Source organism: Suricata suricatta, chromosome 4, assembly GCF_006229205.1.
Source record: "Suricata suricatta isolate VVHF042 chromosome 4, meerkat_22Aug2017_6uvM2_HiC, whole genome shotgun sequence".
Classification (NCBI taxonomy): domain Eukaryota; kingdom Metazoa; phylum Chordata; class Mammalia; order Carnivora; family Herpestidae; genus Suricata; species Suricata suricatta.
The window spans coordinates 79,001,301-79,024,758 of NC_043703.1; the positions used below are offsets into that span (position 1 = coordinate 79,001,301).

The 23,458-nt window shown below is 46.8% G+C and overlaps 1 protein-coding gene and 2 long non-coding RNA genes across 4 annotated transcripts in view; 1 reads left to right on the forward strand and 2 right to left on the reverse strand.

Annotated features, from left to right (window-relative positions):
- SH3RF3 (SH3 domain containing ring finger 3) overlaps window positions 1-23,458 on the reverse strand; it is a 383,052-nt gene that overhangs the window by 300,611 nt on the left and 58,983 nt on the right. The window lies entirely within an intron of this gene.
- The window catches only part of LOC115289684, a 60,408-nt gene that overhangs the window by 33,965 nt on the left and 2,985 nt on the right, over window positions 1-23,458 (reverse strand). The gene's annotated exons all lie outside the window — the stretch shown is intronic.
- On the forward strand, window positions 1,328-4,005 carry LOC115289683. Its single transcript, XR_003907755.1, has 3 exons — window positions 1,328-1,431; window positions 1,639-1,828; window positions 3,863-4,005. It is a non-coding gene; the product is annotated as an uncharacterized LOC115289683 (long non-coding RNA).

The window sequence follows — 23,458 nt, forward strand, 5'->3', positions numbered from 1 at the left end:
TTGGTCTATATGTCTACCCTGATGCCAGTGCCATAGTGTTTTGATTATTCTAACTTTGTAGTACATTTTAAAATCAGAATGTCTGTCCTCCAACTCTGTTCTTCTCTTCAAGATTGTTTTGGCTATTTGGGATTGCTAGATATTCCATAAGGATTTAAATTTTTTCCTGAAAAATTCCAGAAAACAGCATTGGGATTTTAACAGAGACTGCACTAAAATCATAGAATGCTTAGGGAGTACTGTCATTGTAACCAAATTAAGTCTTCCAATCTGTGAACATAGGATTTCTTTCCATCCATCTATATAAGAAATGTTTTGTAGTTTTCAGTGTATAAGTCTTTTGCTTCCTTAGTTAAATTTATTCCTGAGTATTTTATTCTTTTGCATATTACTGTATGTGGAATTGGTTTTTTATTGTCTTTTCATATTGTTCTTTGCACACATATGGAAATACAACTGAATTTTGAGTGTTGGTTTTACATCCTGCAACTCTGCTGAATTCCTTTATTGGCTCTAAAACCATTTTTGAGAATTCTTTATAGTTATATATAGTTATACATCATATCATGCCACCTGCAAACAGAAATAATTTTCCTTTTTTCTTTCCAGCTTGGATGCCTCTTATTTGTTTTTCTTGCCTAACTTCTCTGGCTAGAACTTCCACTACTATGTCGAGTAGAAATGGCTGTCCTTTCCACTTTTGGAACATTCAAATATTCATTATTTTATTAAATAACAGTAAAAAATTAATGTTTTCCTTGGTAAAATGAAGAGGTGGAAACTATGTAGTCACACAAAATGTTTTTGGAAATGATGCTGAGCCCAAAACAAATACTGATCAAAAATGAAAGTTTGACCAGAATTCTACAGAATACCTTTTAGGAAGGTCCCCCTGAAAGCCCTGATTCTCCAGGCAAGGGTGCTCCCTCCATCCCCAGCTGCAGGTGAGGCATGGGACAAGGGAGACTTGGAATCCCCAAGGCCAATCAAGTGGGCCACCAATTTAGGGTGACTTGAAAGCATCCAAATCAAGCTCAGTTAAGTGAGGACTTCAGGACCAAATAGCACTCTATCCAAGAAATACAGGTCAGTTCCCATAAATGACATAATTCCAAAAAAGCCAGGAAAAGAAATACATTGGTCTACAAGCTTAGATGGTAGCACAGAAGGCAGAGCCCCCACCTGATTATGGTAGAGTAAACAAGGTGGAAGCACATGTGGGCCCTGAACAGGCTGGCACATGGCCCCCTCCCCACCCAGAAGAATGTATATTGTGACTGTGTCATCCTCCCTCACCTGCCCCTTTGTCTAATGGGTCCCCATGGGTGACACAGAACTTTGGGAGCCTTGTCCCTTGCTCTCTCCATCCCTATCCTTCTCGTGAATGCCACACATTGGGGAAAAAAAATATGGAACAGATAGCAGTAGCAAGTAAGAAAGGCTTGGAGGGCAAAAAGGTGGCAGTAGGAAGGGGAAAGAGCCAAGCTCAGGAGGAGCCATGAGGAGATTCACCACTAAGGCTGAGATAGAAGTCCTGGGATCCACAGGGAGAGAGACACTAGAATAGAAAGATCACTGAATCAAGAGCCTGGCTCCCAGACAAGCAGCTTCCTGATCTCTGCCTTCTCATATCCACAGGGGCCAACATCCAGTACATCCAGTCCACCCACAGAATGTTCTGAGGATAAATAAGGCAATACACATGCAATGGCTTGAGAACTCTGATTCACTCTACAAAACAGTGTTGCTGCTGAACAGCCATGTACCCTACCCAGTGCCATCTCCTTGGATGTTCTATGCTCCATGTTTCTTCTCCTCCAGTACCCAGGTGAGGTTGGAAGGCATCCTTCTCACTGTGGTTCAGTGAGAGAAGCCCTGGTGGGGAATCAGAGACCTGGGCCGGGTGGGGTGGGAGGGCAGGTCTTTTCCCAACTGTGCATGGATTCAGCCAGTGCCTCTGGGGAGAGGCCTTGCTGCCCTGATGCTCAGTCCCACCATCTGTAAAGGAGGGATCAGTCTAGATCTGTGGTCCCCATCTATGGGAAGGGACAAAACACACAGCAATGTCAACACAAATGGAAGGGGAATGATAGGCACAAAGGAAAAAAAGGGACTTCATACCAGTGGCTTTCAGAAAGTGCTCCGGAGGTCAGTAGCACCAATGTCCCCTGGAACCTTGTTAGAAGTGCAGGTTCTAAGAAAGCCCTACCCACACCTAGAACTGCTGCATTAGAAACTCAAGGGTGGTTCTATTTTTAATTTTTTGAGGAACTTCCATACTGTTTTCCAGCAATTACACTACTAGGAATTTATCCAAAGAACACAAAAATGCTGATTTGAAGGGGCACATATATCCCCAATGTTTATAGCAATGCTATCAATAATAGCCAAATTATGCAAAGAGCCCACATGTCCATCAACTGATGAATGGACAAAGAAGATGTGGTATATGTATACAACGGAATACTACTCAGTGATGAAAAAAATGAAATCTTGCCATTTGTAACAACAAGGATGGAACTGGAGGGTATTATGCTAAGTGATATAAACCAGTTAGGAAAAGACAGATATATGTGGAATTTGAGAAACTTAACAGAAGTGTGTGTGTGTGTGTGTGTGTGTGTGTGTGTGTGTGTGTGTGAGAGAGAGAGAGAGAGAGAGAGAGAGAGAGAGAGAGTTTGGAGTACCCCTTCTCAAACTTGTAAATGCATCAGGATCACCTGGGGCTTGTAAAAATCCAGACTGCTATTTTCCACCCCTGAGCTTCCTTTTTTATTATGATTTATATTAAAGTTAGTCAACATATAATATATCTTGGCTTCAGGAATAGAAACCAGCAATTCATCTCTTATATGACACCCATTGCTCATCCCAAAAAATTCCCTCCTTAATGCCCATCACCCATCTAGCCCATCCACCCACCCATCTCCCCTCCAGCAACCCTCAGTTTGTTCTCTGTATTTAAGAGTCTCTTATGGTGTGCCTCCCTCTGTATTTTTTTGTTTGTTTTGTTTGTTTTATGTAGTTTTTTTTTACTTTATCAAAAAAATTTTTTTAATTGTTCAGTCTAGGAGGTGAACATATGTGGGGGTTCATTAACCCTTCTCTTTACTTTTCCATAGGATTTTAAAACTATATATAGTTTATTGGCAAGTTAGCTAACATACAGTATATACAGTATACTCTTGGCTTTGGGAGTAGATTCCAGTGATTTATCGCTTACATACAACACTCAGTGCTCATCCCAACAAGTGCCCATCACTTATTTTCCCTATTCACCCCCATCAACCCTCAGTTTTGTTCTCTGTAGTTGAGTCCCTTTCTGTTTGTAATTATTTCTTCCTTCCCTTTCCCCATGGCCTTCTGTTAAGTTTCTCAAATTCCACATATGAGTGAAAACATATATCTGTCTTTTCCTAACTGGTTTACATCACTTAGCATAATACCCTCCAGTTCCATCCTTGTTGTTACAAATGGCAAGATTTCATTTTTTTCATCACTGAGTAGTATTCCGTTGTATACATATACCACATCTTCTTTGTCCATTCATCAGTTGATGGACATGTGGGCTCTTTGCATAATTTGGCTATTATTGATAGCATTGCTATAAACATTGGGGATATATGTGCCCCTTCAAATCAGCATTTTTGTGTTCTTTGGATAAATTCCTAGTAGTGTAATTGCTGGAAAACAGTATGGAAGTTCCTCAAAAAAACAGCTTCATGACCTCAGGTTAAGGGTGCTGGTTCTGGGGTCAAATCTCTGTACTTCAAGCTGTGACTTCATGGATAGGTTGCTTAAACTCTCTGAACCTCAACTTGCTCAAATATGAAATAGGGACAATACATTCCCTACATCTTAGGGCTGTCATGAAGGAGAAGCCATGCCCATAAAGGATGTAGAACAAAGTCTTCGGAATGCTTGCCTTCCTACTACTCTTCTGTGTCCATCTCCTCCACGTAACTGGGAATCACACATCTCTGTGGCCAATGCCACAGGCTCTCATAGGATTAAAATAAATATGTTTCTTCTGCCCTGAGCACTGGCGCATGTCCTCCTATCATGGGAGATGGTACACCTCAGCCTGGTGAACATACATACATGCCCTTGGGAGTGTCAACCCCCCTTCTCTTTGGCCACTAGGCTCTAAACTCAAGGAATTCAGAAAATGGGTTGAATGTTAACTTCTCTGGTCTCATGAGGCTCTTTTAGCCCTGCTCTCTCCTTTGATCTAATCTCCATCTTTATTTTTCTAATTGTATTAATAATGGGTTGTTGTTGTTTAAAGAATCACTTCAAATTTAATTGTAGCCAGGCAGAGGAGTGTTAAATAAACAGTGAGCAGCTCTTTTTGTTTTCACTCAGAGAAAAGATGCCAAAGCAAGGCCACCACAAAAACAGAGTAGGAAAACAGCAACACCCTCGGCTATGCAGTACATGTCTATGCCCAAACTGCAGCTTGGTGTTGCTTTTTGACTAAGAGAGGGGAGGCGATAAGGCTCTGTCTTGTCCAGGAGATGAAAAGGTCTATTGTTTGGTTCTGTGGTCAGAGGCATCAGGAACATACACCTTTCATCTGCTCCCCTGTTTCTGCCTGGTAAGTAGCACTGCCTAGGCTCATACAGCAGAAAGGAAGTGGAAACTGAAGCCCAGTTTTGTTAAGCATAACATTTTCACTCAGAGGCTATTTCTAGAACATTCCATCCAGCAACTCAGAAGCTCATATTTCAAATCAAACAAAGGACAACTTCTGGTGAAGTAGAAGAAATCCACACCTTCCTTTCAGCCACAAAAACAAAGGCCAGGAGAGCCAAGAAGTTCCAAATACTGAAACATCCTTTCTTATGTCATGTCATATGAATGAGCCCTGATTAAAACTAGGTTTGGTCACACCTCTTTTTTTTATGTTTTTGATTTATTTTTGAGAGACAGAGACAGTGCGAGCAGGGGAGGGTCAAAGAGAAAGGGAGACACAGAATCTGAAGCAGGCTTGAGGCTCTGAGCTAGCTGTCAGCACAGAGCCTGACGCAGGGCTCCAACCCATGAACCATGAGATCATCACCTGAGCTAAAGCCGGATGCTTAAACGACTGAGCCACACAGGCGCCCCTTGTCACACTTCTTAAAAGAAAAAACTGGTGAGGCCAGGCAGGACTATTTTATTTGTTCATTTATTTTAAGGCAGAAAGGTTTCTGTCTCAACTCCGTTTCTAAAACCCTCTAGCCTGATTCCTATGCCACCTTCACCATGGCCTACACTCAGTGCGTATCTCATTCTCTGCAAGGTCTGCAGGCCCAGGGGAAGGCAGGGGACAGGAGCAACAGCAGAAACCTTGGAGGGGAAGGGACAAGTGAGTGCTCCTGGTTGACCTGCCCCAGAAGGCCTCTAGAAGTCAGGCAGCACCTCTTATATGGGGCCAGGAAGAGAGGCCTGGCGGGGTGCGGGGGGCAGCCTGAGGGCACATTCAACTCCCCTTTGTGACCAAAGGACAGCACAGAGGTCCTTCTGGAGTAATGTAGCCGGTTTGGTGCTGACTGCATGCTGGGCTTGGTCCACCCAAGCACTGTTCCTCCCTAAAGGTCTCCCTGATGTGCCACTTCCTGTAAGAACACATTCCCTGTTTCATTTTCAATTGTATTTTGTATTCTTTGTAAGAAGCTTCAAAGATAGAAATTAGGCAAGCCATAAATAAATGAGCCAGGGAAGGAAGTTCTCACACAATCACATCTGTGCAACAGCCTGGCCTGTCTGACCTACGCCAGTGAGAAAGTCAGAACAGGCCAAAGAGAGATCAAGTCCAAAGGCCAAGTGTGCAATTGCCAACCTCTGCCCACATTAATCATGCACATAACAGTTTGCAGAGGGTTCAATGTGCCCCATGGAACCATGCTTCACTGTAGTTTGACAAAGGCTGGATGAGGCAAAGGAATGCTCACTGGCCAGGAACCCATAAATGTGGCCAAGAACCCACAAACACAACCAGGAACCCACAGGCATGTCTAAGAACCCACAGACATGATCAGGAACCCACAGATGTGGCCAGGAACCCGTAAACGTGGCTAGCCACCCACAAGACATGTCTAAGAACCCACAGATGTGGCCAGAAACCCACAAGACATGTCTAAGAACCCACAGACATGGCCAGGAACCCACAGACGTGGCCAGAAGGCAAGCCTATGCAAGGAAACAGAGGTGGGACACCAACATCTCTCCTCATTTAGGACGGCAAGACAGGGGAGGAAAGTGTATGTTGGGATGACAAGTGGGGAAAGGGGCAGGGGCCTGGGAACACTGCCTTTCAGTAGCTGATTATCAGCCTAAGATATTTAAGATTTATTCTTGCAACTCAGCCAGCTGTTTATAAGCTGTGCCAGAGGCCTTTTAGCTTACAGATAGAACTTTTAGAGCCTTCTGGTGAGTTGGGCCATGGTGAGAGGCACCAAAGTAGCCCTGGAGTGACTCTGAGGAGATAGTTGGGACCTGGTTCCCCTACAAGGCAGCCCAAGTCAAGGGGCATTTGTAGCCTGTTTGTTGATGGTGTACCTGTCACGGTTTTCAAAGAATGACCAAGACATCGTGCCCTAATTCTTCACATGATCTCTTTTCATGGGAGGCCAGAGCATGGAGGGGTCCAATGAGGGGATAAATGTTTTTAGTGATAACAGGAAACATATGCCCTAATCAAGAAGGGGGTCTCCTGGGGCACCTGGGTGGCTCAGTCAGTTAAGCGTCCAACTTCAGCTCAGGTCATGATCACACAGTCTGTGGGTTCAAGCCCCACATCAGGCTCTGTGCTGACAGCTCAGAGCCTGGAGGCTGCTCAGATTCTGTGTCTCCCTCTCTCTCTGCTCCTCCCCTGCTCACTCTCTGCTCTGTCTCTCAAAATAAAATAAAGACATTAATCCTTCTCTGCCTGACTTATTTCGCTTAGCATGACACCCTCAAGGTCCATCCACTTTCCTACAAGGATAGAAACCATATGTTTGCATTCATAGGTCTAACAGGAGAGACCTGGCAGGGGACCATGGGGAGAGGAAGGGGGAAAGAGAGCGGGGAAGAGTGAGGGACACAGATCAAGGGAGACTACTGAATACTGGAGACGAACCATGGACTGAAAGGGGAGGGGGAGAGGGGAAGGGGTGATGGTCATGGTGGGGGGCACTTGTGGGGAGAAGCACTGGGTGTTATATGGAAACTAATTTGACGATAAACTATTATAAAAAAAATAAAATAAAATAAAAAATAAATAAATAAAGACATTAAAAAAATTTAAAAAAGAAGGGGGTCTCCTAAGGCTCCCTTGCAGTCTCTTGGGACATAGAGGAGATTTAGGCAAATTTTGAACTACAAATTCAAAGGTACTGGCAAGGAAAAGGCATAGTTCTCACCTAAACTGCAATAAAAACCACAGCCCTGGAGCTCCCTGGCCAGCTGACTGCCACTGCTGGCTTTCTTCCAAAAACAAAGGCTTTTCTCTTAAAATCAAGGGTTGTGCTTTTTGCCTATGGCCATCAGCAGTGACATAAATGGCTCTGCTGGGGCACATCTTTGTCACCCTCAGATGCAGGGTCCAATCCATGACCCACACGTACATATAGTGCAATGTGTAGGCTCAGGGCTTTAAAAGACTGTGTGTGACACTCTGGCCCTCCACAGCTGGTGCTACATAGGTCCAGCCTGCATCACCACCACACCTGGCCTGACATTAACTAAACAGAGTAGGGAGGGGCACCTGGGTGGCTCAGTCTGTTAAGCCTCTGACTCTGGATTTCCATTCAGGTCATGATCTCATGGTTCATGGGATCGAGCCCTGCATAGGGCTCTGCTCTAACAGGATGGAGTCTGTTTGGGATTCTCTCTCTCCCTCCCTCTTTGCCCTTCCACTGCTCTCTCTTTCTCTCTCAAAATAAATAAATAAGCATTTTATAAAATCAGCAGAGAGAATAATCTGCATTTATTGCTATGCCATAGCTATTTGGTGGTAAGTAATAGCCCTCCTTCCCCAGAGGCCATGGAACATCCACTCTGCTTGCGGGTAACTCCTGTGTTAGTCCTTCTCACGCACATTCTGGTGGGTTGATCATGTCTATCAAACATGTCTGGTACAATGGGTCAAAGGCAAAATGTGCCTTCAGGCTAGGCATCCTAAGGATGGCTAGGCAGGGGGACTTCCTCCTATCATAAGATAAGAAGTGAGCCTATTTCTCAATTGTGGCCCTGAACCCTGAGATGAAGAAAGAAAGCAGCTGAACACAGTAAGGTGGGGACCAGGAACAGCTCACAAGCACCAGGCCTAGAAGATGGGCAGTGGACTCAGAGGAGCAAATTAAGAGCTGTCAGCTGGTGATTTCACGCAGGAGCTTGAGCTGTCACCTCTCTCGGGTATGCTAACTGCAGCCCCAACACTGTACCTATGGATAAGGACACCCAAGTTCTCCAAGGGCATTATATGCTAAAAATAATGACAATGTATACTCAAAAGCTTCCATGAAAGATAAAACTGTAGGTATTAAATAAATTATTGCTCCCAGAATACAGTCTACAAAAATATTTTTATAATAGCATGCCTTGGCAGACAAATGAATAAACAAAATATGATCTATCCATACAATGGAATATTATCCATCCTTAAAAAGGGAGGAAATTCTGACTTGTGTTACAACATGGGGGAACCTTGAGCACATATGTTAAGTGAGATAAACCAGACACAAAAAGGCAAACACTGTGTGATTCCACTTGCGTGAGGTCCCAGAGTCATGAGATTCACAGAGCCCTCTGCAGTAGGACGGCGGGCACCAGGGGCTGGAGGAGTGGGGATGGGGACTGGATGTGTCATGGAAACACCGTTTCAGTTCTGCAAGACGAAAAAGTCCTAAAGATGGATGGCAGTGATGGTTGCACGACATGGATGTATTTAACACCACTGAACTGCACACTTAAAGAATACTCAAAATGGTAAAATCTATGTGTATTTTATCAAAAATATATATTTCCATGCCAATTTAAATCAAGTTCTAGAAGACGATCAGCTAAGTGTGTGACTCTACAGTCTGACCCACCTCTGCCCCCATGAGGACATCCAATGGAGAGGAGTGGGGAGATGGAATGAGAGGAGCCCCCAAGGGTGTGCATGGGTGGCTCCCTGCAGCCCTACAGTCATACAACCAGCTCCAGTGTCAGAACACAGCACGGCCCTCAGGCCTTGGGGTTCCTTTCCCAGGAGGGAAAGGGCACAGGGTTCTGCAGCTCCCTGACCAGATGTGGGTGATTTACTCCCTGAGACTCAGGTTCCTCCTCCGCAAAGGGGATCTGATCACTTTAACACAGAGGGCTGCTTTGAGCTATGAATTCAGCGAGACCATGAGGCCTGTGAACACTGTGCCTTGGTGTTCCTCAGTCTGGGAAGCAGGTTTTCAAACCCCCTATGTTTCAGGGCTGGAGTTGTCCAGGGGGGAATTTGCTCAGGATCCGGAAGGTGGCAGTGAGGCGGCCGCAGCTATGCTCTTTGGGTCACATCACAGGCAGGGGCTGCAGGGCCTGGTGGCTCCCACCTTGCTCTCCCCTCCATGCTGCAGCCAGGTCTGGGCTCTCCCAGGAAGGCTGACATGCTCACCGCTCAGATTAACTACCTAGCTTCACTTTCTAACCCTCTCCTCCTCAGTGACCATGTATGGTCATGCACACGGTCATGACACACAGGGAACTTAAGGAGCCTTGGAACTTGGCACTCAGCACTGACTCGAATGCCCATGCATCCTCCTGCAGCCCTGGCAAGGCACGAACCAAGCACACATCTGCAGCTTGGAGTGGACCCCCTATGGCATGTTCCTCAGGATTCCTCACATCCCACCGCCCACATCAGAAGAAGGAAACGGGACAAACTAGAACAACCTGGGCACAAATTCCAGCTCACCACTCTACCCTCAGAAACGACTGTGAGCGATGTCTCCTGTGAGGTCAAAGCGGTAAGAACACGGCATGGGTAAGACTCCAGAAGCGGCATCCAGCATCATAGGCAAGAACAAGTCTCCACCACTGGGACCCCAGCATCAGTGACAAAGAATCTCATCCAAGAAGCTTCTCACCAGAAGCAGGGAGCAAGTGTCTGAGCCAGGTGGCTCTCCACAGAGCACATGCTCCCAGGACACATGCAGCTTAAATGGGCTCATTTTCCTCCTGCTGCTCTTCTGAAGGTTTAAAGTGTTTTGTGAAGAGGTCGGCTACACTGCATGTTTTACAGATCATCTAGCCTCACTGATTTTCATCAAAATATTTCTTCTTGAGAGGCACCTGGGTGGCCCAGTCAGTTAAGCGGCCGTCTTTGGCTCAGGTCATGATCTCACAGTTTGTGGGTTCGAGCCCCGTGTCAGGCTCTGTGCTGACAGCTAGCTCAGAGCCTGGAGCCTGTCTTCAGATTCTGTCTCCCTCTCTCTCTGACCCTCCCCTGCTCACGCTGTCTCTTTCTCTCTAAAAAATAATAAACATTTAAAAAATGTCCTTCTTGATAGAGCAACTCCCTTTCTCTGTGTTAAATTGACTGTTGGGATTTTAACCAAGAAAATAACTGTAATGAAGACTCATTCTCCCTTCTCCCAGGACCCAAAGCTGCCTTCTCCCTCTCCCACCCCTTCCACACCTGGCATTAGCAAGGGGCTGAACTACAGACTTGTTATCACAAAAGTGACAAATGCTCGGGGCGGGGTGGGGGGGGTGGTAGAGAGAGAGACAGAGACAGAGACAGAGACACATGAAACGCTTTAGCACCATAAATTGTGACACAGATGGAACTTCATAATCTCAGCTGAATCTTGAATGCTCATTTTTTTTAAGGCCAGAATTACTAGATTTAGAAGTATAAAAGTTGTGTCCCAGATTATTTGATGTCTCATTCTGCCACTAAGGAGATGTGTGACTGGAGTGACTTGCCAGTTCTCACAGAATGTCAATCTCTGCCAGAACAGGCAGCCCGGCCTGATCCACAGCTCCGCCCGAGGGCATTTCTGCCCCCACCCTGTATCTCTGTGGCTCCCCCACTGGACATTCCAGTTCCGAAGTCTCCCTCCTCACCTCTCCACTCACCACAGCCTCAGCCCCATGATACCCACAGACATTGTTGCCTTGGCAGATGAAGCAAGATGAGGGGGGCAGTGGCTGGATGAAGGTCATGCACTTGAGTAGCCAAACCCTAGCCTTCTGAAGGTAGAGTTCACAGAAGGGCTGAGTGTGTCAACTAGAAGGTCAGGCTGATACATTCTTCCAAAGGAAGTCAACAGTCAGATGTCCTCCTTCAAAAAAGGTCCTTATCTTTCTGCTTCATGTCAACAGAATGCCTAATCCTGTCTTACTGCTCATTCCTGCAGCACCTGGCAATCCAGGACCTCACTCCTATCTCTCAACATCTCTATTCCTTGGTTTTCAGAGTCTTGACCTCTTCAGGCTCTTGCCTCACCCTTGGGGTCCATGGGCTCATCCTCCATTCAACCTTCATGGTGGGTGTTCCCAGAAGGAGTATCAGAGTCATTCTGCCTAGTTCCTCCATCACTCACCATAGGTGCCCTATTCCCTTCTGTGGTTTTAACTATAAACCATATGTTGAGAGCTCTATTTCCAGTCTATGTCTTAGCCTGTTTTGTCCAACCACCTGCTGATGTTAGATGTAGCACTGGTACAACAAGCCTGTACATCTAAGACAAATCATAAAAACATCGTCTTCCTCCTCTCTTCAAACCTGATCACCTGCCTATTGTCCCTGTTTCATTTACTCAAACCAAAAACATGGGGCTCATTTCAGACTCTCTCCCTCCCCTGGTCCCCACACTCATCTCAATCATCAAACCTTGCCTCAGGGACTGACTACAAACCTCCTCAAGAGGTTACTCAGGCAGCCTTTTCTGTGTTCTATCACCTGCCTGGATTATTCTAAAATAATCTCCTAACTGGTTGCATGGTCTCTAACCATGCCTCTCTGCCATGCACCACACTGTAACCATGGTGATAATGTCCTGTTGCTCTTTAAGACCATCCCAATATTTCCTACTTAAGGAAAAGGATAAAGTCAGACTTTATGTGGCACATGAGGCTCCCATTGACCTGATCCCAACTGCCTGTCTACATTCACAGTTTGCAGTCCTGGCATCACCCTAAGGGGCCTGCTGTAGCCAACATAGCTGGCACCTACCCAACACCTATACCTCTCCACCAACCCCCATCTTTCTTGCTTCAAGAGCCCGTTCCTGAGACAGAGACTGAAAATGCCCAGAACTCACCTTCCCAGATTACCTTGCAGATCTTATGGCCACATTCCCCACCAGTGAGATGCAAGGGAATGATCTTCTTCTCTTATAAATGGAGGACACCTCGAGGAGTGTTGGCCCTTCCATCCTATCATTGGACTTTATCATTGAAGAACGTGATGCCTGAACTGTATCAGTCATCTTCTACTGTGAGGGACACCCTGTGTGTGGTAAGTAGGGCAGAGAGGTAGGAAGAGCCTGCATCCCTGATGACCTCTTTAAGCCCAGGACTAATCCTGAGACCACTGACTCCAAGAGTTCTTGACAAATGATATCATGAGTTTCCCTATGATTTAAACCACTTTCAATTGGGTTTCTGTTACTTGCAGCCAAGAGCATCCAAATGATGCATCTACCTATGTTATTAGATTCTCTGAACTTTCCCTCCAGACTGTGTCCTCTGCCTACTCACAAGGCCATTCCTACCTGCTTAACTCTCAGAGCAGGGTCTCCTCCAGGGAGCCTGGGAAGATGTCTGTTTTGTCATTTGTCACATCATATTCCAACCACCTTTCTTCCCCACCAGATAACAGCTGCCTTGTGTCTGGCCCTCCCTTATTTGTTCAGTGCCCAGCCTGGGGCAGTGGTTGTGTCACAAGCTCATCAGCTTCCATCTCATTTCTCCAACCAGACAGTAAGGCAACACCAGGGCTTCCTTGGCACTATAATTAACCCCCACAATCTGCCAAAGTGAACAAAATGGATTTGGTTTTAGATATTTATACTGTTTTTCTTGTCAGAGACCTAAATGAAAGGCCGTACAAGTTGGGATTGATAATTAGCCATGATTGATCAAATAGTTTCCTCACTTAGGGCACCTGTATTAAGCTTTAAATGGAAGCCAATTTACCTTCCTTAGCCTTGTCTGGGAAGGCTTACTTCATGTGATTGGACAGACAGGAGTAAAAGAAACAGGGAGAGAATTCCAAATGACACATCAGTGTCTGGGACCCTGACAAGTCATCTAGAAGCCCAACAAAACCATATCCCACCCAGGGCCATTATTCTGAGCCATCATCAGGAAAACCATAGACACCAAACCATTCACCAAACACAAAATCACCCTCAAAGCTTGGACACCTTTCTGGAATTCCAGAGCTAGCCCAGCTGTGCCAAAGCAAATATTCACTGCATTGCTTATTGAATCCCACAGAATCTGCATTCAGGTTTCTAAGGTGACAGAATGGTGGGGAACTGTGAAAGAATATCATTTGTCTCTGCATCTTTAATGCTCTCCATGGCCATGGTGTGCTAAGTTCACCTCTTCTCATCTGCAATGGCCTCTTAGCTCTCCTGATGCCTGCCTTCCTGATAAACCCTTGCACAGGCTGATTCCTACCCTCCCTCTACGTGTCCCCTCACCCCTCTTGTGTTTTACTTCAACAAGGCCCTTACTATTTCCTCTCCATATTTCTACCCTCTCTAGGGCTTCGCTCTGCCTTCACTGCTGTTTGTAACACCTCTCAATTTAGCATCATCTGTGGATTTCATTAAATTGCTGTTTACTGATGCTTCCAGCATCATTAATAAAGATGTTAAACAAAACCCAGGCTGTAACCAATGCCTGCTGCAATGGTGGCACATCCCCTCCCCACTTCCCATCCTGCTATTTAGCATGGCCGCCTCTCTGCTTTTTATCTCTGCCACTGAGCTGTCCCCAACCAGCTTTCAGACCGAGTGGCAGGGCTCAACCCTCCTTTAATTGAGCTTAATTCTGCAAGTAATGTTTTCTCCAGAGGCCCCACAGATATGCATAAATGGGTGTGTTAACCAAAGCAGATGCATTCTTTATAGAAGACCAGAGCCAAGGGCCATCAGCAATCCCCACACACTGAGAGGGGACAGAGCTGAACAGAGGCCTCATGCACACCTGGGCACGTAGCTGAGGGAGCCTGGAAGGGTGCCTTGGTACATAAGGACAGCAATAACTCCACCACAAGGAAACATGGTTTTTCTCTTTTCAATTAAAAAGTAAGTTTCTTACCTGGGTTTATAAGTTAATTTTTTAATTTAAAACACTATGTTTTATAATGACTCATATTTTAAAAATGGGGACAGTAAAAAGCATTTCTCCCTGCCTGAACCAAGAGAACCTCAGTAGGAAACCCAACTTCCTTCCCTTGACTGTTCTCATGGAAGTTCACCAGACACCATCTCCCCAGTTAGTCCAGCCCAGCCCAGGTACCTCCCTGGGTTGGGAAAACCCTGTTAACTTCCCTGCCCAGATCATTTGCTCCACACTCAGATGCCCATTCTAATTGTTCAGTTCCTGTCACTCCAGACAACTCTGTCCCCCAGGGACTTGGTCTCCAGTACCAACCATGACACTCACCATAAGGCAATTTTGAAAATAGCATATAGCCTCTCTCGGCTTAATTCCCACAGACAAGGATGAAGAGCTGAGAAGAACAGTAGTTCCCACTTTGCACTTTAATGGAACAGTAACATTAAAAATCTTGAAATTGTACTTCTAGGTTTATGCTCAAAAACATAAAAGCAGAAACACAAACAGATATTTGTAGACCCATGTTCCCAGCAGCATAATTCACAGAACCAAAAGGTAGAAACAACCCAAATTCCCATCGATGGAAGAACAGACATGCAAAATGTGGTCAATACATACAACGGAATATTATTCAGCCTTTGAAATGAAGAACATTCTGACACATGCTACAACATATGGTATGATTCTACTTATGTCAGCACTCAAATCCATGGAGACAAAGTATAACAGAGGTTACTGGGGGGCTGGGTGAAGGAGGGAATGAGGAACAACTGTTGAATGCATACAGGGTTTCTGTTTGGGATGATGAAAAAGGTCTGGAAATGGGTCATGGTAGTGGCTGCACAATACCATGAATGTTAATGCCACTGAATTACACACTTAAATAAGGCTAACATGGTAAATTTTGTATTATGCACATTTTGCCACAATAAAAACAACAAATCAACTCACAATAGAAAGAACATTTTAACACCAAAAAGGTGAGTGGACAGAAAGCTCAAAAGGAAGGAAAAATCTGCCCTAGGGAGAGTGGGCACCTTTACTCAGATAATGTGACAAAGAGGCTGCACATGTGCATGCACATCTCACACTGTTTTCACTCTCCCCTGACCCTCAGGGCCAGGGCCAGAGCCACTGGCAGTGGCTCAGGTAAGCCAACTACCCATCTCTCCCCAATTCAGTGTTGACACACTGGTGGCTTGGATTCAGCTGTGATGGAAGTCTTTATGCCCCCAAGTTGGCATATGCTATCAGGTCTTTTTTGCAGAGAACTGACCATTAACCATTGGCCAGCACACCCCTGTAGCCAAGAGTAGTTGGTCATGGTTGACAAAGTTACCTGTGCGTGACTTGACCTGAAGGAACTTCTGAATCTGATGACCTTTTGGTTTTCTTATAGCCCAGAAATACCTTATGACTCTGCAGGATATCAAATCATCAAGTGACAGCTACCCAGGTACAGTGGCAGCCAGGCCACAGTGCAGAGGGAGCAAGACAGAACTGCTAAGTCTTCTTCATGTCCCCTTTGCATAAATTGCTCACCAAAGGCCCAACATGCTCATCTTTACTTAGCCACCTGCTAAGTAAACACAGAGCCAACCCCAGACTAGCATACTGAGAACACTGGCTGTACCCACAAAAAGACCTTGTCCAACTTGGAGCATTAGGAAAAGATGGGCAAAGTATGTGGGTTTGGTGTGGGGCACCCAATGCCATGGTCAACTCCATCCACTCTGGGTGCATCCTCATCAATACTGGACCTCCATGGGAGCCCCTCTGCCAAATGCACTTCTGTCAGGTGAACTAGATCCCTCAGACCTTCTCCATCCACCCACACTGGCCCTCTTTAAGGATCTTTGAAACAACTAAGTGTCCTGGTTATCTACTGGTGCATAACAAATGAGCCCAAAACTCAGTGGCATAAAACAACAGTCAGTTTTGCCTACAAACATGAAACTTTAACAGGGTTTGTCAGGAACAGTACATGTCTGCTCCACATGAGAACAGCCTTGCCGGTCAGTCAGAGCCAGAGAATCTGCCCGTGGGAAGCCCACTTGAGGGGCAGGCACATCATGCTGACTGTTGGAACTTAGCCAAGACCATCAGCTGGGGGCCTTGGCTCCTCCCCACATGGGCCTTTCCTCAGGGCTGCTTGGGCTTCCTCACTGGATGGCCGGGTTCCAAGCCTGAGTGTTCCAAGAGATGAAGTGCAAACTGCTGGTCTCTGAAGGCTAGACCCAGAAATTGGCAGAGTCACTTCTGCTATAATCTATGGGTCAAAGCTGTCACACAGGGTCCAAGTTCAAGTGGGAGGAATATGCCCCCACCTCTGGATGGCCAGAGGGTCCACAAATATGCATCCATCTTGAACCCACCACCTCTAGATATGAGCTAAAACTTCAGCTCTGCTACATGAGTCACTTAGGAACCACAGGATAGTCACATCATGTCTTAGCAGAGCTTACACTCAGGGTGCAAGTTCCATGAAGGCTGACTAAGTGGCCAGCTCAGTGCCTTGCATAGTCATTTGGTAAGTGTTTGCTGTACTGTTAAATTTAACAAGTCCCATGCTTTGTCTTTCCAATCACATCAGAATTCTAAAAACAGGGTAGGGGTGGGAGGGTGAGGGAGAGAAGATTACCAACTGCATATGAGCCAAAGAAAGAATTCCCAATTAGAGCAAAACTAATCTGAGATGCCGGGGGGGGGGGGGGGGGGGGGGGGGGGGGGGGGGGGGGGGGGGGGGGGGAATGAGGACAGAGGGAAACAACCATGTGTCAGTTTATTAGACTGGCCCCCAATAATATGAGATATGGCTTAATAAAAAAGCAGACAGAAAGAAAATGGTGCCATTTAAATGGATCAAAATCAGTTATTAACCAGACTAAAGATTTTAGCCACTTGCAAAATTACATGCCCAGTGTAGTCCCACATATGTCTTACTGTGTGTTTTACCTGCAAGCAAGATAGCTTCCTAAATTCTGCAGGTGGCCATTACATCATGCAGCAGCTGCACCCCTGCAAACAACAGTAGGGCTCTACTGCATCTGTATTATTCACAACTTCAATAACCTAACAACACACAAACAGCATTCTGTTCCTTACAGAAACACTGTTTTACTGTAAAATTCCAGGACACACATCTTTCCAAAGGCAGATGGCTCTGCTGCATAACATTATTATATATATAATTACTTCACAAATATTTTCAAAATCAAAACTACTAAGCTTTCTTGCTGTCTCTTTTTCTTATGTTGTCTCCATAGCAACCTGCGTCCCCTCCCCCAGAGACAAAGAAAATACAGAAGACATCTTTAAATTGGCATAAATTAGAGACAAATTCCTTATTTAATCAGATACACAGCTTACTCTAATGATTACCATACACCAGAATTATCCAGAAATAATAATTGCAGCTCATAAAAATGAACCTCTGTAAACAGACCTCTATGTTTACACTCGATGACAGCATAATTATAAAACACGGTGCCCAGTCTTCTCTCACCATTGCACCCTCATCCACCCGTTTACCATCCTCTGTAACCCCCTGGGCCCCTCCTTCTGAGAGAATCACATGCAGCCCCATAGCCTTTCCTCTGGGTGCTGCAGGACAGGCCCTGCCCCGGCGCCTGAGGGCTCCCGGATGGCTCTTCCCCCTGCAGAGGCAGAGCCCAGGCAGGCACAGGTGTGCCAATGTTGATTTCAGACATGAAACAGACTTACTAACCTGGGCAAAAAGATGTTAAGAATGCTCTCAATTAATTTTGGTACTGATACAGAGACAGACCTGCAAGAGGTAAGGGACTCTCCATTTCTCCTGACATAAACCTTGTTGTAGGTGACATGTTGAGTGTAACCCTGGTCATAGAGTGTCATCTCCAGGCAGGGAGGGCCCACTGCCCTCCCATTCATGCACTTCAGCTCACTAAATTCCTAGAGAGCGACCACAGAGCCCGAAGGCCAACCTCAGAGTCCAGGCAACAGTTCCCTTGGCGGTCCTAGCTCCTGGCTGGACTCCAAACACTTAAACACTATCAGCTCAGCATGGCACAGAGCTGTGAGAAACACACATTTACTTTTCTCTTTTCAGTAAACAAAGAATGCATAACCTTCCATGGTTTCTATGGAAAAAAAGGAAGGAGAAAGACAGTCCAACAGTGTCAGACACACAGGTACACAGAGCTTTCTTCTGTGGAGAAATGTGGAGGCAGGGGGCCTCACCAGCAGCAAACGAGGCAACCTGCCCGGAACGCCAGCTTTGAAGAGAGCACATTCTGTGGAAGGTCTGCCACCAGCCAACTGCTCGGAGAAACTCATGGCAGACACGCAGCCACTCCAGCCCACGTGTGAGAAACATGCCCTTCTCCACCCCCAAAAGTTATTTTTGTTGTGAGTGTACATAGTCACATAAGTTGCTCTACTTTAAAAGTTGGGCTTTGCAAATCATTTAACTGGAACACAATAAAGCCTTCGTTTGTTCCCATTCCCAATTTGGAGAAAATACAAGGAAATGAGAAACAAGTTAATGACAAGAACGCAAATCCAGAATGTAGGACATTTCACAAAATAACTATTGGCCTGGTGTCTTCAAAAGGTTTGAGACAGTGGTTCTCAAACAAGGGCAATGTGTCTGCCGGCAATGTCTGGAGATGGTTCTGGCAGTCACAACAGAGGCAGGCAGTGTAAACAGTATCTGGAGAAGAGAGGCAGAGAGGGTTACCTGCCCCACAACAGTTACCGCTTTACATCAGGAAACCTTAGATGATGGAAGGCCCCTGGAGCACCGGAAAATGAATCACCAGAGAATTCCCCTACCAATCTCTCTTTTAAAGGGTTTCAGGACCCTGTCTTCACTAGACCTGAAGGCAGGTGATGCTCCAGTCTTGTGGGGCTGTGACGGGCTGGGACACTCGGAGCAGCCTTGCAGATGCTGAGACTGGGCCAAGGCCTTGCAGTCTGCAGAAGGGCTCAGGGTAACCCTGTGTGGTCCAGCATAAGCGGGGGAGGGGTGCTATGTTCTCCGCTCTGCTCTACCAGATGTGAATGTGTTCCTTTAGTTTGTCCCAGGAGTGTGGGCAAACAGAGGAAGTGGCCACCTTCTCTGACTAACCACAAGCTGATGGGCCATGGTGGCTTCTCAGGGACCATCTGCATGCCTGTTGTGAGCCTCGCAGTAACGAACTTAGCCAAGCCTCAAGGCAAATCCAAATGTACTCCAGTCGTTTCTTGTGCCCGCCATTTTCTTTGGATGTATAACCGAGTTTCACTAAAACAGCTGCCTCTCAACCAACGTTCCTTTCTGACTCCGTGTGCCCTGGTATTGATTTCAAATGTGTTAAACAAATCAGTGGGATGCTGCTGGTTTAGCAGCACAGGACAGAATTCTCTTAGGAGGGCATTACTTTGCCATATAAGAAACATGAAGACGTCTGCTGAGCACTTAGGCTAGCTTCTCAGGGCACCAGCATCTACACCCCTGTTTACACCTACCACCACTGTGCCCTCTGAGTGGTGGGCAGCTACTCAGAAGCTATGCAGGGCGAGCTGAGGTATAGATGGACGGGTCCACACACATGAGATCCATGTGGAGAGCGTCTGTCTGTCCTCAGTGCCATCCCGCATTCCCTCCACCGCCTGTCCCCAACAGCAGAGGCAACAGAGCTGGCAGAGCTGGGTCAGCCACAGCCACGTGGCCCTGAGCCAAGTCACAGGGGTCCCCAGATGCTGAGGGTCTACAGACCCCTCCCCAGGATGTCCCCTCAACATGTGGAGAGAGCCACAGACAAGGAAATGGCTCTTCTCCCCTTTGCTCTGGGACCTGCAGAACCTGCTTATGCAGTAGATAACTGAACACAATGGTGGTATCACCAACAGACCAGGCTGTCAGAGGGCTTCCCACTCTCCAGGGTAACCACCCCAGTCCCTTTAAAGAGAGAGGCTGCTTCTCAGCCTTGCACTGGTGATACTTCTCTGTGGTGGGGTCTGTCATGTGCAAGCAGCACCCGTGGTCTCCAGACACTGCCCACTGTCCCCTGCGGGGCACATACTGCGAGCCTTCCCCACCCTCGCTTGAGGCAGCCCATCATGCTCATCCTCCCTACACATCCTTAGCTCGCTGAGTTTTATTTTCAGATTTTTCATCACATGGACGTTTAAAGTAATCCCTGTATTGCACTGTTGTGAGTCTGTTCTTTAGGGACATAAATTTTACTGCCATGAGTGCTTACTGCAGCTGTGATCTCACAGGATTTAGGTCGTGGGTTTCTTTCATTTTCTTTTTTCATTTACAACACATGCAGTCAATGCCAGTCCCTAAGGCTCCTGATGTGACTGTCTCTGGCATCTAGGAGGGACCTCCAAGTATGCTGGTCAGGGCATGGAGAGCAAATGCTAGCCACTGGGAGCAACACCCCCAAGCACCTCCTGGGAGGACAGATGCCTCCCACCACAGCCTTGCTGCCAGGAAAACAATCAGGGGGTGTCACTAAATCCACCAGCTGACACCAGGGCCACCTACATCACCTGTGAGAGCCAGTGCAAAATGCAAGTGCAGGTACTGTGTGCACACAGCAGGCAAAGCCTGTTCCTTTCTTCTGCGATCATTTTCCTACTGATCACAGTGTTTTTTATATGCATTTTCATGCTGACTTCCCAGGCAGGAGATCCAGGCAGGGCCAGTGCAGAGCCTTGAGGCTGCCCAGCCACTTTTGGACTCCAGGTGGGGGCCCTGTCCCGTGGTGGCACCTGGAGTCCACCATTGGCTCCTGAGACCCAGGTCACTATCACAAACAGGAGCTCCTTTGCTCCCAGAGGGAAAAGACCTTCATCATCCCCCATTTACTGAAGAAAAAATGGAGGGTCCATGAAATTGCACCATCTGCCTGAGGACAAAAAGCTTGCACATGGTGGAGACAAGACTGGTCAGCCCCTTCCAAATGCCCTCCACTCTGCACCCTTCCCTCGGGTCAGGCAGAACAGTACTAGCCCCTGAGATTCTACAGTGGATGGGTAGGAAGCACACCAGACCACCACGTGGGTTCCAGCCCTATCTCTACCTCGGGCAAGTTCCTTACTATGTTCAGTGCTCTCACCGGCAAAAAAAAGGAAAACAGTGGCATCCACTCACAGAGTTGTGGCAAAGGCTAAAAGAATTGATACAAATCCAGGCCCAGCACGTGGAAGTCCTGGTGGGTGAATGGAAGCTGTTCTATTCCTAAGCAAGTAACCCCAGCCTATCCACACCTGTGCCCAGGCTCTCCCAGGCTGTCAGTCTGGGCTCACCTGTGCCTCTGAGCAGGACTATCCCCTCCCCACCACCCAGGACTGTGACACCATGAGTCAGGAGTCAGACTGAAAACAGCGGCATGGTCCACCATACCTGGCCCTGGTTTCCTGGCTTCCTCAGCCTCAGTGGACTTGGGACCAGGGCACATCTTGTATACACAAGGATCTACTGCAATCACTGTCCCTGAACCTGAGCTGTGCAGTTCAGGGCAAAGCCTGTGATCACAAAACAACAGTACTCCTGCAGCCATGAGGCCAGTGTCCGAATCCAGTGTCCCTATCTGAGCCACGCTCCAGGGATACAAGCTTGCACCTTCTCTGCATGTGTTTCAAGCAGCCGGTCCTAGATCTTCTCCAAACAGACTAGAGGGGAATGTCTGCCTCCCTCTCCCCAGTGAGGCGGCCCCAGGGTAGAAACAGCGGTGCAAGAACCATGCTCAGGGCCAAAGCTACACGCCAGAGACGAAATGACAGTGAATGTCAAGGACAGGACCCAGCCCACATCAAAAATGACAGGCTAGGGCTGAGGGGGACCTAGCTGAGCCACCCCAGGGAGCCAGGGAGACAAGGGGCACAGGAAGGGTGAGACTGGCCCACAGCCAGGGGACAGTCTATACAATCACGCCTCTCAGAGGTGCCCTGTGATGGTCTCAGTGACTGACCATCCCAAATGCCACTTGACACAGCTCCTAGGGATTCCAGAGGGCCAGCTCTGCCGTGACTGACCAGCTATGTGACAGTGAATGACCTTGAGTGAGACTCAACCCCTCGTGACCTCTGCTCCTCATCCCACAAAGGAGGCTTTAAACAAAATGGTGCAAAGATGCTGCCCTCAGGACGACATCCATTCCCACTACTGAAAAACACACACACCTACGGATCAGCAAATGCAACCTGTCTGCATTAAATGTCCAGTTTCAGTTTCCAGAAGGCCCACAAGATGGACAGGTCACTCAGCCCTTTTCACTGTGAGATAGCACAAGGTAACAAGGCCAGTCAACACCTAGAGGTGGAAGGGGAATAAGAGAAACCTTCAAATGCTTGGACTTAACTCCATTCCCAAATCCAGTGAAGACAAAAAGCAGGTATATTAAATTGGAAGAATAATTGTAAAAGGCCAATAGCCCATAGGAGATCCCAAAAGCTATTTTTAAACACCTTATCAGAAGTCCAGGTCAAATAAGCACCAAAAAACCCACAAAAATAGTACATCTTCAGAAAAATAAAACACAGACACTGAGCTATCTGGCACATAGCCAGAGGTTGCCTGCGAGGAAAGAGGAATCTTTCCAGAAAATTACCTAAAAATAGCTCCAATGAGAGAAATCTACCACGTATGCCAACGTTAGGTGCAAATGGGAACTTAATTAAACAGGTGTCCAAAGAATGTGGGTTTCCCAAATAAAACAGACAGCCCTTTAAATGCTCAGGAAGACACTGCAGTCAGCAGGCCTAGGCTCATCCTTGGGTGGGGCTGCCCAGCTCCTGTGTCCCCTCTTCTTCATTGACACCCCTTCCGCCTCTCTCCCTGAGTGAGCCTGGCACACAACCCCCCACTTAAGACACTCTCCTCACCTCTCTGCTTCCTGAGCACTGGAGGGAGTGGACAGATGAAGACTTCTGCTATGTACCTATTCCTGTCTCCAGGGAGCTTCCCCCACTTCAGAGAACCTAATTTGTCTTCTTTTTAACCATCTGCCAGCTGCAAATATATTTGTAAAGTGCCTTCCTTCAAGTCAAGGAGCCAAAATATTAGGGTTCCTTTTAAATATCCTCTTTTTACTTTTCACCTGCCCAGCGTCTGAAGAGCTGCCTGTCTTCTAACCTGCAGATGAGGATTCCTAAGATGGACCACATCTTCTCCTGCCTTCTCACT